Source organism: Rana temporaria, chromosome 4, assembly GCF_905171775.1.
Source record: "Rana temporaria chromosome 4, aRanTem1.1, whole genome shotgun sequence".
Classification (NCBI taxonomy): domain Eukaryota; kingdom Metazoa; phylum Chordata; class Amphibia; order Anura; family Ranidae; genus Rana; species Rana temporaria.
Genome location: NC_053492.1, coordinates 336,813,021 through 336,828,942, shown reverse-complemented (window position 1 = coordinate 336,828,942; position 15,922 = coordinate 336,813,021).

The following is a 15,922-nucleotide window of genomic DNA, read 5'->3' as shown; positions in this document are numbered from 1 at the left end:
CCCCATGCCCCTTGCGGGATCCTGAAAACAGAACAAAAAGTGAGTTCGCCTTTCTGAACTCCCTAGAGACCTCTAGATAGCGTCCAATGCATCTCCTGACATCTAAGGAATGGAATTCCCTCTCCTTCGGACAAGAAGGAGTTGGACAAAAGGTAGGTAACACTATTTCCTGCATCCTATGAAATACTGACACTACTTTCGGAAGAAAACTTGGATCAGTTCTTAATACTACCCTGTCAGGGAAGATTGACAAAAAAGGCTCCAAAATGGAAAGCGCCTGAAGCTCGCTAACTCTCCTCGCTGAGGTGACCGCTACCAAAAGCACCAATTTCAAAGTCAGAAATTTTATAGGGGCGTCTACCAGTGGTTCGAAGGGTTTTTTAGTCAAACCCCCCAGAACCACTGATAAATCCCACTTGGGGAAAAATTTTAATGGGGAAGGCCTAGCCCTGGCTAAGGCCTTAAAAAATCTGATGACGTAGGGCTCTAGAGATAAACGTCTCTCTAGAAACACTGACAAAGCCGCCACCTGCGCCTTCAAGGTGCTGGCTGCCAGACCCTTATCCATACCGTCTTGTAAAAACTCCAAGACGGAACAAGTATTCAAAGGAGAATAATTTTTACCTTCACACCAAGAATTGAAAACCTTCCAAGTCTTGAAATAGATGGCCCTCGTGACCTCTTTCCTGCTACTAAGTAGCGTATCTACCAAACATTTGGACAAACCCTTCCTGCTAAGAATTAGCTCTTCAGTAACCAGGCCGTGAGTCTTAACCGACTCACGTCTGGATGAAGTAGAGGGCCCTGAAAAAGTAAATCTTTTCTGACTGGCAGTACCCAGGGATCTTCTACTGCCAGTTCCAACAGACTCGAAAACCAAGGCCTCTTGGGCCAGTACGGGGCTATCAGGATCAGAGTAGTCTTCTCCTCCTGAAGCTTCCGTAATACTAAAGGGATGATCTGAACTGGGGGGAAGGCATAGCACAGGCGGAAGGGCCAGCGTTGGACTAACGCATCTAGACCCTCTGCCTGGTCCATTCTGTTGAGAGAAAAATAAGCCGGAACCTTGGCATTGGACTGGGACGCAAACAGGTCTATCTGAGGGGTTCCCCACCTGTTTACTAGCTCTTGGAAGACCTCCGGGCATAAACACCATTCCGATTCCAGAACCCTCGTTCGACTTAAAAAGTCTGCCAGAAGGTTTAGGCTGCCTTTTAGGTGTACTGCCGATAAGGAAGCCAAGTTCACCTCTGCCCAGGACAGAGTCTGTAAGGCCAGATTGAGGAGTACCTTGCTTCTCGTGCCCCCCTGTCTGGAAACATACGCCACCGCTGTGGCGTTGTCTGACAGAATCTGGACATGTTGGTCCAGAATCAGCTCCTGGAAGGCCCTTAGCCCTAACCAAATGGCCCTGAGTTCCCTCCAATTGGAGGACCTTCTGGACTCTACCCTCGTCCAGGATCCCTGTGCCATCTGCCCATCTAGGTGAGCACCCCATCCCCACGAACTCGCGTCCGTAGTTAGGACCCTTGTAGTGGGGAAGGACCAAGACAGGCCTAGGCGCAGATTTGCCTGGCCTCTCCACCACCAAAGTTTCCTTTTCACTGAAGACGGAACTCTGAATCTTTTCTCTAGGGATTCCCCATGGGTCCAATTCTGAAGGATAGCCTGTTGTAGGTCCCTAGAATGAAGACGAGCCCACTGCACCGCCGGAATGGCTGCCGTGAGTAAGCCCATTGTGGACATGGCTGAGCGAACAGAAATCGGCACATTCGTCTGAATTGTCTTCACCGCAGCCTGAACTTTCTCTATTTTTTCTTCTGGTAGAAAAATCTTCCCCTGAACAGAGTCTATAGTGTATCCTAGAAAGACTATCCTCTGGGAGGGCACTAGATTTGACTTCTCTCTGTTCAGAATCCACCCGAGCCCTTCCAAATGAGCCTGGGTCCTCCTCAGGTCCAGGAGAAGCTGCTTCTCCGACTTGGCGAACACCAGGAGGTCGTCCAAGTATGGAATTATAGAAATCCCCCTGAGCCTTAGGGGTGCCAAGGCCTCTGCCACCACCTTTGAAAAGACTCTGGGAGAGGAGGAAAGGCCGAATGGGAGGGCTCTGAATTGGAAATGACTCACTCCGCTCTCTGTTCTGATGGCTAGGCGCAGATAGCGCTGAGAGGAAGTCCTGATCGGGACGTGCAAATATGCATCCCTTAAATCTATCGATGCTAGAAAGCACCCCAGAGGAAGAAGGTTTCTCACCGAGTATATAGAATCCATGCGGAATCTCTTGTACCGGATAGCTAGATTCAGGACTTTTAGGTTTAAAATTAACCTGAATTTGCCCGACGGCTTCCTTACTAGAAATATATGGGAATAGCAGCCCTCCCCCTGTTCTCTCTGGGGCACTGGCGTAATCACCCTCTGTTGGAGAAAATCTTCCACTAATGACAGCATTGCCCGAGATTTCTCTTGCTCCCTGGGCAATTGGGTCACATAAAACCGCGACGGTGGTCTTCCCGAGAACTCCAGTGCGTAGCCCTCTGCAATCAGTTTGAGGACATACGGACTGGACGTCGCCTCTGCCCACTGTGGAAAGAAGGCTTGGAGCCGACCTCCCACAGCTGGGAGACCGTCACTGGGGCTTAGCAGGCTGGCTGGGGGAGCGAAATAACACCCCAGGCTTCCCGCGGCCCCTCTGGGACCGCCAGGGTCTACCACCCTGGCCTCTTTGCGCATCCTTAGGACCCTTGGCTTGGAAAAAAGGACGAAAATTTTTCTTGGGCCCTGAATCTACCTTTTTTAAAGGAAGAGCCTTCTTTCTATCCGCCGTCCTATCCAGAACGGCGTCTAGCCCTGTGCCAAACACCAAGTCTCCTTCAAAAGGTAATCCACACAGTTTCAGCTTAGAGGATGTGTCCCCCTGCCAGGTCTTAACCCATAAGGCCCTTCTGGTTGAATTTATCAACGCCGAGGATCTGGCGGAGAGCTTCACGGATTCAGCAGATGCATCCGCTATATAGCCTACCGCTTTCATAAGGACTGGAAAGGACTCCAAAAGCTCTCTACGAGAGGTACCAGCCTCGATGTGACCTTTAAGCTGATCCAGCCAATGTTCAAGGTTTCTAGCCACCACAGTGGATGCCATAGCTGGCTTGAGATTAATCAAGCTGGTATCCCAGGCTTTTTTGAGCAGGGTATCTGCTCTTTTATCCAGGGGATCTTTAAGGCCCCGTACACACGACAGAGGAACTCGACGTGCTTGGCACGTCGAGTTCCTCGTCGAGTTTTGGGATGAAGCCGCCGAGGAGCTCGGCGGGCCGGCTTCTCCCATAGAAGAGCGAGGACAACGAGAAAATAGAGAACATGTTCTCTATTTTCTCGTCGAGTTCCTCGGCGGCTCCATCGAGCCAAAAGTGTACACACGACAGAGATTCTCGGCAGAATCCGGGTTTTGACCGAGTTTCTCGGCGAATTCTGCCGAGAAACTCTGTCGTGTGTACGAGGCCTAAGGGTACCTGTATCCTCAAAAGCTAGGTCCGTATTGCGAGAAACTTTTGAGAATGCTGCATCCAGTTTAGGCCTTTTATTCCATGCCTGCGTTGGATCTTCATCGAAAGGAAATCTCCTTTTTAGAGATTTAGAAAAGAAGGGTGCCTTTTCCGGGTCCTTCCATTCTCTTTTAATTGTTTCGGACAATACTTTATGTACTGGGAAGGTACGATGTTTCACCTCATCCAAGCCCTGGTACATCCTGTCATGCAAGGACAGCTGAGTCGCATCTTCCTTAATGTTTAGGGTAGAATGAATAGTCCTTAATAGGTCATCAACCTCCTCTAAGGACAGTTTATAGCGCGAGGAAGAAGTATCCCTTTCTTCTTCTTCCTCCGCCTCTGATCCTGAAACAACATTTTCAGGTTCCTCCTCCTCGGACTCACTGTCTAACCTTCTAGATGTGGAGGGGGTACTGGCCCTGGCCTTAGATCCCTTAGTCGGACCCTTGTCCAGGAAGGAGCGAAAAGACTGGAAAGTCTGGTGCAACTCCTCCCTAAACGAAGAGAGCAACTCCCCCGTACCCTTGACGGTGGGCTGCTCAGAGGCCGAACTAGTAGAGGCCTCCCCCCTGACAATCTCCGCAATACAAGTTTTGCATAAAGGTTTGGTCCAGTTCCCTTTAAGGGAAGCTTTACAAGTAGCACACCGCTTCTTGGAAGGAGGAGGTTCTACCACTTTAAGTTTTTCTTTAACTTTATGAAACGACACAAAGGACAACAACGCTATGTTTAACCTTTGTATGCCAGACCAACAAATCACGCAAGTGCACACAGCTAGTGAACAATTAACACCAGAACCCATCACCGCTGTACCAGAAAAAACTACACACACCCATAGAAGTGACTAGGATGAGTGAGGCAGGCTCCCCTCCCCCGAAGGGGCAGAAAAGAGGGACATAACAATACCCTGGCACATTGACCACCGCTGGGTCTCCTACCTGGGCCGGGCTGGTGCTTGTGGCTCCTGCTCCCGCCACCTCCGCTGCGTCTTCTGGCTCCATGGTCCCAGAACGCTGCGGGCGTGCGACAGCTTTTTGAATTTCCCGGCTCTTTCTCGCCGCTGCGAGACCCAGGAAATAGCACCGCCGAGGCCACTCCTCCTCCTGCGTTCCAGGCGGCCGGAACCGGAAGCCGCCACGCGCCGCCGGAAGTCCCGCCTCCACCCGGAAAGGACGTCACTACGCCCTCCGCTCCGGGACCTCGTATGCCGGAAGAACGGCACCTGACCGCCCCCCCCGCAAGCTACGATGCCCGGACTCAGGGAGCGGGACCTCCAGCAGCCTCTGTCCTCGCCGGACCGAAGAGGAGAAGCACCCGACCTTCACCCGCGCGTCAGGGGAGAAGTCGAGTCCGCCTCCTGGAGGATCACCTCCTAATACATCAAACACCGGTATGCTCAAAAAAAACACCTTCCCCGCCTGGGGAGAGAACAGCACACCCCTGGTTCCCTGCAGCGCTTCCACCATGGCCGGAGGAAACACTACAACTGAGGCCATGGTGGAAGGGGGCGGAAGTTATAGCATTGACTGCAGTGTTTCCTGGGAAGTGGGTGGAGCTGCGCTCTCTCCAGGTGCTGTCCTGAAAGACGAGGTGAGAAAAAAGCCAATCAGTCCTAGTAAATGCTGCCCTCCCTGTCCAGAGGTCTGTACACCCGCTGTGCTCATTATGAGGGGTTCCCACCATCCCTGTTAGGGTTGCCACCTCATCCCTTTAAAAAGGAACACATCTGAATTACACAGATTCTGAGGCTAATTTAATGCAGATAAGGCACCAAGTGAGTTTAATTACCACCTTAATCAGCCACAGAACCTGTGTAATTCAGATGTGTTCCTTTTTAAAGGGATGAGGTGGCAACCCTAATCCCTGTGCTGAGTTCCCCAGGTCCGTACACCCGCTGTGCTCATTATGAGGGGTTCCCACCATCCCTGTGCTGACTTCCCGGGTCTGTACACCTGTTGTGCCCATTATGAGGGGTTCCCACCATCCCTGTGCTGAGTTCCCAAGTCTGTACACCTGCTGTCCCCATGAGGGATTCCCCAATAATGGGCACTCATGAGGCAACACTGATGGGCACTAAGAGGTGGCACTGATGAGGCTGCACTGATAAATGGCACTGATGGAGACTTATAGGTGGCACTGATAGGCGACACTAATGGGCCTGCACTGTTCAACAGTGCCTTGATTATTTGTGTACGTATACCCTGTACAGGGCCGACACTACCTATAGACAAGGTAGGCAGCAGCCTACAGCGCACATTAGTCAAGGGCGCCGTGCCAGTGCCCCCCCCAGGCTCCCACATACGCTGCATGTGTATCATGCGCTGGGCCAGTGACTGACTCCCCCCCCCCTCCCCTCCCCCAATGGTAGCAGTCTATAAAAAATGGAGTTACTTACCGGTAATGTCCTTTTCCAGGAGTCTTTCAGGACAGCACCTTAGAGAGATCCTGGCTCCTCCCCTTCTAGGAAACACCGCCTTCTTCCAAACTTTAAAGCCTCATCCTCCCACTGGCCCTTCAGTTCTTCAAGAGCACCTCCGGCCAACTGGGGAGACACAAGACAACGTCATACAACAATTTCTTATCTTACCTGACGTCCTTATGTGATGAGTTCTCCGAACTTCAAACCCTGGGTGGGTAACGGTGCTGTCCTGAAAGACTCCTGGAAAAGGACGTTACCGGTAAGTAACTCCATTTTTCCCTAGGTCGTCTTTCAGGACAGCACCTTAGAGAGGATAAGCGAGCACCTTACCTTAGGGTGGGACTACTGCCTGTAACACTTTGCGGCCAAAGGCTTGGTCCTGTGCTGACAGCAGGTCTAGTCTGTAGTGCTTAAAGCGGGGGTTCACCCTATTAAAAAAAAAAAAAAAATATTATACCATTACATTCGGCATCGTAGCGCGAGCTACAGTATGCCGGTCTTACATTTTTTATCCCCGTACTCACCGTGCTATGGATCATTGAAGATTCCGGGGAATGGGCGTTCCTATGGTGAGAGAAGGTGATTGACGGCCGGCCCTGGCACGTCACGCTCCTCCGGAAATAGCCGAAATAGGCTTGGCTATTCACGGCGCCTGCGCATAGCCTGTGCGCAGGCGCCGTGAAGAGCCGAGACCTACTCCGGCTGTCTTCGGGGAGCGTGACGTGCCAGAGCCGGCCGTCAATCATCCTCCCTCTCCATAGGCACGCCCATTCCCCGCGGGAGTCGGAAACTTCAATGATCGATAGCACAGTGAGTACGGGGATTAAAAATTTAAGACCGGCATACCGTAGCTCGCGCTACGATGCCGAATGTAATGGTATAATGATGTCAAGGAGGGTGAACCACCGCTTTAACGAATGTAGCAAAACTTGATCATGTTGCTGCTCTGCAGATCTGCTCCGGAGAAGCACCAGCCCATTCTGCTTGCGAAGTCACTGCTGCTCTGGTAGAATGTGCCCTGACTCCCACTGGAGGCTCTAATCCCCTTATCACATAAGCCTGACTGATAGCTGTTCTTATCCAACTAGCTATAGTATGTCTGGAGGCTCTAGAACACTTTCTGGCCCCTGAAAATAAAACAAAAAGGGAGTCTGACTTCCTAAACTGTCTGGTGCAATCCAAATATTGAAGGACGCACCTCCTTAAGTCTAAGTTGTAAAAAATAAGCTCTTTTTCCCTCACCGGGTTTGAACAAAAAGTAGGTAGAATAATTTCTTGGCCTCTATGAAATTTCAAGGCCACCTTTGGCAAAAAGGCCGGATCTGTCTTAAAAACAATACGATCCGGAAAAACTTGAAAAAAAGGAGTTCTAATTGAGAGGGCCTCGAGTTCACTTACTCGGCGTGCCGTCGTAATTGCTACTAAAAAAGCCGTCTTGAGAGTGATTAACTTCAAGGTGCAGTACCCCAATGGTTCAAAAGGATCTCCTGTAAGGGCCTGCACAACTAAGGAAAGATCCCACACGGGAAAAGAGGCGACACCAACTGGCCTCTGTCTACTCAAAGCTTTAAAAAATCTCACTATCCAGGGATCCGCTGCTAGATTCTTCTCCAAATAGACACTCAGGGCCGACACCTGTCCCTTCAAGGTACTGAGAGCTAATCCCTTATCCGGCCCCAGCCTGAAGGAATTCTAGTACTGCTACAGAACTGTGTATACTAAAGGAGCTTTCTGAACACCAGGAGTTGAATCGTCTCCACACCTTACGGTAAACGGTTTGCGTTTCCTTCTTCCTACAATTTAGGAGAGTAGCAACAAGGCGATCTGAAAACCCTTTGCCCTTTAGCAGTTCCTCCTCAGAAACCAGGCCGCAAGGTTCCACCTGTCCATATGAGGGCAGCAGACTGGACCTTGAGTGAGAAGGTTGTCCCGAACTGGTAGAAGCCAGGGGGGTTCTACCGCCAAGTTCTTTAGAATTGAAAACCACGGTCTCCTGGGCCGATGCGGGGCAATTAGAATTAAGGTTGTGTTCTCTTGTTGAAACGTCCTCAACACAGCAGGGATCAGAACCAAAGGGGGGAAAGCATAGCACCTGGAAAATGTCCATTTCTGATCTAGTGCATCTATCCCTAAAGCTCCATCGTACCTGCTTAGAGAAAAGAACAGGTCCACTTTGGCATTCTGTTTGGAGGCAAATAGGTCCACGCATGGTAACCCCCACCTCTGGACTATCATACTGAAAACCTCCTGATTCAGAGACCAATCGCCCTCCCTCAGCGTTGTTCTGCTGAGGAAGTCTGCTAACCGATTTTGATCCCCCTTCAGATGTAAGGCTGTCAGGGACAGGACATTGATCTCGGCCCATTTGAGAATGGTTTCCGCCAACAGCCAAAGGGAGCAGCACCTCGTACCCCCCTGCCTGTTGACGTAGGCCACTGCCGAGGAGTTGTCTGTACGAATTCGTACATGGTGACCCCGAAGTTCTTTCTGGAAAGAGACAAGGGCCAGGGAAACTGCCCTCAACTATCTCCAATTGGAGGACTTCACTGCGTCCACTGTCTCCCAGGTGCCTTGCACCCAGCGGGAACCCAGGTGTGCTCCCCAACCTGTGCTGCTGGCATCGGTTGTGACAGTTCTTGAAATTGGTAGAATCCACTCCAGACCCTGGGATAAGTTTGCTCCCCTTCTCCACCACCAGAGGGACCGTTTGACCGGACTTGGAACAGAGACTAAGGAGTCCAATGATTCCTGACTGTGGTCCCAGACCTTCAACATGAACAGTTGAAGAGGACGGAAATGAAGGCCCGCCCACTGTACTGCTGGAAGAGTGGAGGTCAGCAACCCCAGGGCGGACATGGCCTTCCTTATGGAGACTTGGCCACTGCCCTGCAGAAACAGCATGGCCTTGTCCACCTTTTGAATCAGGAATTAGGTTGGATTTTTCTAGATTTATGAGCCAACCTAAGCTTTCCAGGATGTCTCTGGTTGACTGCAAGTCCTGGTTCAATTGCTCCGGGGAAGGAGCAAACAAGAGTAGGTCGTCCAGATAAGCGACTATTAGGATTCCCCTGAGACGCAGGAAGGCCAAGACCTCTGCCATCACCTTGGTGAATATGCGGGGGGAAGATGACAAGCCAAAAGGTGCAGTACCTCTTCCCCTGTGTTTATTGCTAGCCTCAGGAACATCTGATGGTCCTCCGCTATGGGGATGTGTAAGTACGCATCCTTTAAATCTATCGAAGCCATAAAGCAGTTTGGCGGGAGAAGAGCCTTTACTGAATAGATCGAGTCCATTCGAAATCTCTTGTACCTGACCGAGATATTTAAGGGTTTCAGGTTGAGGATAAGCCTGAACTTCCCAGAGGGCTTGTGGACCACAAAGATGTGGGAGTAAAAGCCCCCACCTATATCTTTGGTCGGTACCTGGACAACCACCTGCTGCTCTTCCAACTCCTGCAGTGAGGAGAGGAGGGCCGAAGATTTTTCCGCATATTTTGGTAGATTGGTGATTAACAGTCTGAGGGGGGGAGTGTTTGAGAATTCTAGCCTGTAACCCCTTCGGATGATTCCCAAGATGTACTGGTTGGAGGTAATCATCTCCCATTGTGGGAGGAAGACCCCCAATCTTCCTCCCACCTTTGGGCTGTCACTGGGTCTTTTTGGGGGGTTCAGGAGGGTGAAAAATTGCCCTTCTGTCCCCAAGCTTTCTTCTGGGGACCAGACCTGGGTGTCTGTGATTTTCTTTGAAAACGAAAATAATTTTTTGGTTGTTGCCCGAACTTCTTTTTAACGGGAAGCGCCTTCTTTTTGTCGGCGGTCCGATCTAGGACTGCCTCCAGGCCAGGACCAAACAATAAATCCCCTGTCAGGGGGATACCACAAAGTTTCACTTTGGAAGCACTGTCTCCCTGCCATGTTTTGAGCCACAAGGCTCTTCTGGCTGAATTGCACAGTGCTGCAGACCTTGCGGACATATGTAAAGATTCCGCCGAGGCGTCTGCCAAATAGGCCACCCCTTTTAGGATCGTAGGGAATGAGGAAAGAATCGTCTCTTTTGCTGTACCCGCCTCAATATGCGCCTTAATTTGAGTAAGCCAATACTCTAAATTGCGGGCTACCACTGTAGCCGCCATAGCGGGCTTAAGGTTACCCTGAGAAGAATCCCAGGTCTTCTTTAAAAGGGAATCCATCCTCTTATCCATGGGATCAGAGAGTACCCCCATATCCTCAAAGGCCAGGTCTATATGTCTAGAGACCTGGGAAAAAGCTGCATCAAGTTTAGGCGACTTGTTCCAAATTAGGGTTTCTCCCTCCTCAAAAGGAAATCTTCTTTTTAGAACCTTTGAGAAAAAAGGTTTCCTTTCTGGGTCTTGCCATTCCCTCTTGATGGCGTCGACCAGAACGTCATGGACTGGGAACACTTTTCTCTTTTGTTCCCCCAAGCCCCTGTACATTTGATCGTGCAGGGACAGCATTTTCCTTTCCTCCTGAATCCCTAGAGTGGTGTGGATAGCTCCTAAGAGCTCCTCCACCTCCTCCAGAGATAGCTTGTAACGAGAGGATTTTGTGGACTCCCCGTCCACCCCCTCTCCATCCGATTCTTCTTGAGAATCAGAAGGAGCGCTGCCTGCTTCTTCCTCAACTTCCTCTGCAGACCCTGACGGTTTCTCCGCACTAATGGTGAGGGTTTCCGGTGGATCAGGTGAAACCGCCTGCTGCACTGGGGGAGGGGTGCTCTGGGGCAATTGCAAATTAGTAAACCGAGATTTGAACGATTGAAAGGTGCTTGAAAGCTCCTTAACTGAGGCCGCCAGATCTACCCCCTGTTCTGCTGCCTGCTCTCTCATTACTGCATCCATACACCCCCTACAGAGAGTTTGTCCCAAGTCTCCCCTAATGTGGTTCTGCAGACAGGGCACTTTCTCTTGGAGCGACTTGCTAGTGTATTTCTGAAACCAGAAAAAAAGAGAGAGCAGCAGCGTTAGCCAGAACCCCCCAGCTAAATAACAGGGAACACCAGGAGTGCCTAATCCCCAGGACCGACCACCACCAGGGACCCACTCCACTCCCACCGACCACCAGGCAGGGAAAAACACCTCTGTGGAGCTAACAGGGGTTTTTGTGAGTCAGGGAGCACCACCCCAGGGATCCACAGACCTTAGCTTGGCTGGAGTCCTTTTCACCAGGAGCGATTTTAGAAGCCTCTGCCTCCGACATCCTCCCGCACAGCAAACGGTGGCCTCCGGTCTGAGAAGCGCTGTCCCTACAGCAGTATTGGTGACCGCACCAGCCAAGTGCTCGGTACACCTTTCTAGGCCGCGTACGGAACCGGAAGACGCGGCCTCGTGTGTCAGACCCGCCTCCTCCGCCGGAACTGACGTCACCCGCCGTCCGACGCAGCCACTGAGCTCCAGGCTGAAGTGGAGGGGGAGTGGATCCAGCACACGGTGCCACCCTAGGCGCGCGAAAGAGTGGACCTCCCAGCTGTCATCTTTCCCCAAAGTGCGCTTGGGATGCACGGCGCCTCTACAGGTAAACAAACGCCCTCGTTTTTACCTGGCGCCAAAATTTAAAAAAGAAAAAAAAAAGCACAGAAAACCAGGCACCTCCTGGATCCTGCCCTTCTCTAACAACACTGCCTTAGCCTCCCCAGCTCATATCCCTGGTTCCCCAGCGGTGTCTCCCCACCGGAGGAAACACCATAACTGAAGGGCCAGTGGGAGGATGAGGCTTTAAAGTTTGGAAGAAAGCAGTGTTTCCTAGAAGGGGAGGAGCCAGGATCTCTCTAAGGTGCTGTCCTGAAAGACGACCTAGGGAAAAGGTGGTGTATACATGGACAGTGCATTAAGGTAAAAAACCTTGAGGCTTTAGAACCACTTTAAAAACACACAATTCCCAGCTCACTTACTAGCTATCCTGCAACAAAACCAATTGGACCCTAACAGTTCATGGTAAAAACAAGGGGTTTAGTTGTACAAATTTGAAACATATGTGTAAGCTGCAGTGGTCACTCACTTCAAGGCATCCGAGTGTACTGTGGTACTAACTCTATAATTTTGAGAGTCTCCCAAGTTGGAGCACATGACTATGGTATAAATACATTAACCCCTTATCTGCTAAGCCCCCCACATTTTTACTCAACCTTTACCTTAATAAATAACTGACACCACTACTGTAATCTTTGGAGTAAAAACTGGCCGTAGCAGCCTCCATTTATTTTTAAATAACCTTTTAAATATTAAATAACATTAAATAACATTTTCACACATAAACCTTTATTAGACCTGAGATACACATTTTAACCCTGCTGGTGCTGGACTTTGCAGGCACATTAACACACTTGTAACCATTCTAAAAAGTTTTATGAGCACTGCAGTACCTAACTCTGGTCTTAGGCCTCAAGCCGAAACTGACTCAAAGACGACCAACTGACCGCAGTACCCCCATTAACCACTTGCCAGCTACACCTTGGTAGACTGGACTAACAGCCCCTTCAGAACCCATACCACCTCTGGGTAATGGCATCCACTTCAGGGTAATTTCTTCTCCTGCAAAGTCCAAAACACCCGCCGCCGCCACGACATCCTAAGTTCGTACCTGTGTGGAAAAAACAAAAACCAGAAAAGCACCCAAAACCGCCAACACCGTATCACATACCATGACCTCCCACTACACCAATGACCCCCTTTAAAATGCCCAACAAAGGGAGGGTGGGTGGGAAACTTCTCCCCACGTGTTAACCGGGAAGCGTGGGAGGGGAAATATATAACCTCCCTCCCATCGCTCTCCTTCCTCACTGACCCCTCCCTCCGACCATGGCAGGGCTTTTTCTTTAACCCCGTCATGGCCGGCCCTGCGCTGATGTCTTGTTGTTTTGCTCCGGGCCTCTCTTGACTATGGTATAAATACATTAACCCCTTATCTGCTAAGCCCCCCACATTTTTACTCAACCTTTACCTTAATAAATAACTGACACCACTACTGTAATCTTTGGAGTAAAAACTGGCCGTAGCAGCCTCCATTTATTTTTAAATAACCTTTTAAATATTAAATAACATTAAATAACATTTTCACACATAAACCTTTATTAGACCTGAGATACACATTTTAACCCTGCTGGTGCTGGACTTTGCAGGCACATTAACACACTTGTAACCATTCTAAAAAGTTTTATGAGCACTGCAGTACCTAACTCTGGTCTTAGGCCTCAAGCCGAAACTGACTCAAAGACGACCAACTGACCGCAGTACCCCCATTAACCACTTGCCAGCTACACCTTGAAAGACTGGACTAACAGCCCCTTCAGAACCCATACCACCTCTGGGTAATGGCATCCACTTCAGGGTAATTTCTTCTCCTGCAAAGTCCAAAACACCCGCCACCAGCACCCAAAGGTAACTCCTTACCTTTGGGCGCACCTCCACACCCTCAATGCTCGCTGTATCCCGTCCTGTAGGCCCAACACCCACATGTCAATCCCCACGTCGGTCAAATGAACTCCATCTTTCAGCTGATACCTCCACGTATCCACCTCCAACTCAGGGTGTTTAACCACCAACCCGCCGTTCCGGATCACAAATTTAGCAACGTCCCGATTAATTTTTTTCCTGGCCCTGTTCACACCTTCCCACGATCTAGCCATCCGCCATGAAGACCTGCCCACAATGTCAGACCATATCACTACCGTATCCGGGTAGGACATGCGAATCCTCAAGAAATCAAACTTGATGTCTCGTGCGACATCCAACATAGAACGCACCCCCAAGTCGTTTCCCCCCGCATGGATCAACAAAACGTCCGGCGGTCGGTCCAAGCGTGCAAACTTGTGCACTTCCGGCACCACCCTGCTCCACAACATCCCCGGGAACCCCAACCATCGCTTCCTGTCTGGGGACCCCCAGCTGGCGACCGTTCGGCCGCATATCCGCTCTCGCAGCCCCCCTACGAACGAAGGAGTGGCCTATTATCCATACCAGTCCCTGTCCCGCACCTGAAAGACAGCAAGTAAGAAATCCATCACCACAAGCCCATCGGGAGACGCTCCCCTCCCGACTCCCAACATGTTCCCTTAACCAAACAAAAACAAAACCCCGATACACTCCCCATCCCCCTTGGAGGTGGCCTGACATGAACTTTACCTGGACATCTATTGTTTTGCACCCCCGCTCCCCCCTAGTTCTACCATGAGCTGAGGTCTGACATATAATCGAAATCTCCTTGACTCCCATCTACCAATCCTTTTCACCAATTCATCGTCCAAGCCACAACGTACTGCTTCTGTCGCGGCACCAATCCGAAAGGAATGCGCCGAGAACTCCTGAGCCACCAGGCCCAATGCCCCCAAACACCGTCTGAACACTGTCACGAACTGATACCGTGACAACGCCGTCCCATCCTCGTGCAGCAAGAATGAGCCACTTAACTCTGGCCGTACATCCAAAAATTCCCGCACTACCCTAACCGGGCATAATTCCGACCCTTCAATAGGGAAGACTCGCACCACTTTACCCCTCCCTTTCTGGTCCGTCTTGGACCGGCGTAGCAACAAAGCGACCCCGTCTTGATTCCACACCACATCATCAGCCAACATGCCACCCTGCACCTTCTTCGAGGGGCTAACCAACTCCCCCACCCTAAAAGCTCCAAAGAATGCCAAAGCGAACGCCGCGCGAAACAATAACACTTCAAACCGGGATGAACACAATGTCCCCAACTTTTCCATAATACCCCTCAATATTGCAAACGACACAGGGCGACGGGAATCCGCCTGACGCCCCTGCTTCCTGTAACCCTTTAGAGCCTGCCGGACACAAAATTCCTTAGTAAAGTCCGGGCGCCCTTGCCACTTAAACAGGAAAGCCAATCCAGCCAATTTTTTGTCCATCATGGACGGAGAAACCCCGGCCTCCATGTTCCTGCCCAAGAAATACAGCACCAAACCCCTGACCTCGGGACCGGCCGGGTCCACCTCGGCCTCCCTAACCAGAGCCTGCCATTCCGCCCACACCTTCTCATACGCCCTCCAGGTGTTCACACTTACCGACCTTCTGATCCAATCGGAGACGATTCCAACGGAATCCTCCAAAGCCACTCTGGACAGGGGACACCTTGCTCCTCTGCCTCCGGCACCAGCTCCCGGAACCTGTCCCACTGAAAGCGAGACAGAGCATCAGCTACTACATTCTCCACCCCCGGTAGATGCACCGCATATACAAATATGTTCAACTGCAAACAGCGCAGCACCAGGTGCCGTAACAGCCGAATAACTGGAGGAGAAGACGCCGTAACTCTGTTGATCACCTGGACCACCCCCATATTGTCACCATGGAACCGCACCTTCCGATCCCGGAAGGCCGCACCCCACAATTCTACTGCCAGCACCACCGGAAACAATTCCAACAGCACCAAGTTCTTTGTGAACCCCGCCTCCAACCAGGCCTGAGGCCATGAGCCCGCACTCCATTGCCCTTGAAAATATGCCCCAAAACCTGCGCCTCCAGCCGCATCTGTGAACAACTCCATGTCAAAGTTGCTAACCGGACCGGACATCCACAAGGCCCTGCCGTTGAAGGAGTCCAAAAAGGAGTGCCATACCAACAAATCCTCCCTATGTTCCTTCCCCAGGCGCACATAGTGCCTGGGCGACCTGACACCCGCTGTAGCCGCCGAAAGGCGCCTGCAAAAGACCCTCCCCATGGGGAGAATGCGGCAAGCAAAATTTAGCTTCCCCAGGAGCGACTGAAGCGCTCGGAGTTGCACCTTCCGCAAGCCCACCATCTCCTGAATCTCGGCCTTGAGGCCCACCAACTTGTCCAGCGGTAACCTACATTCCATCCTCTCTGAATCGATCACGATGCCCAAGAATTGGATGACCGATCTCGGTCCTTCCGTTTTCTCGGGCGCCAGCGGCACACCAAATCGCTCCGCAATGTGCTCCAAAGTGGCCAACAGCACT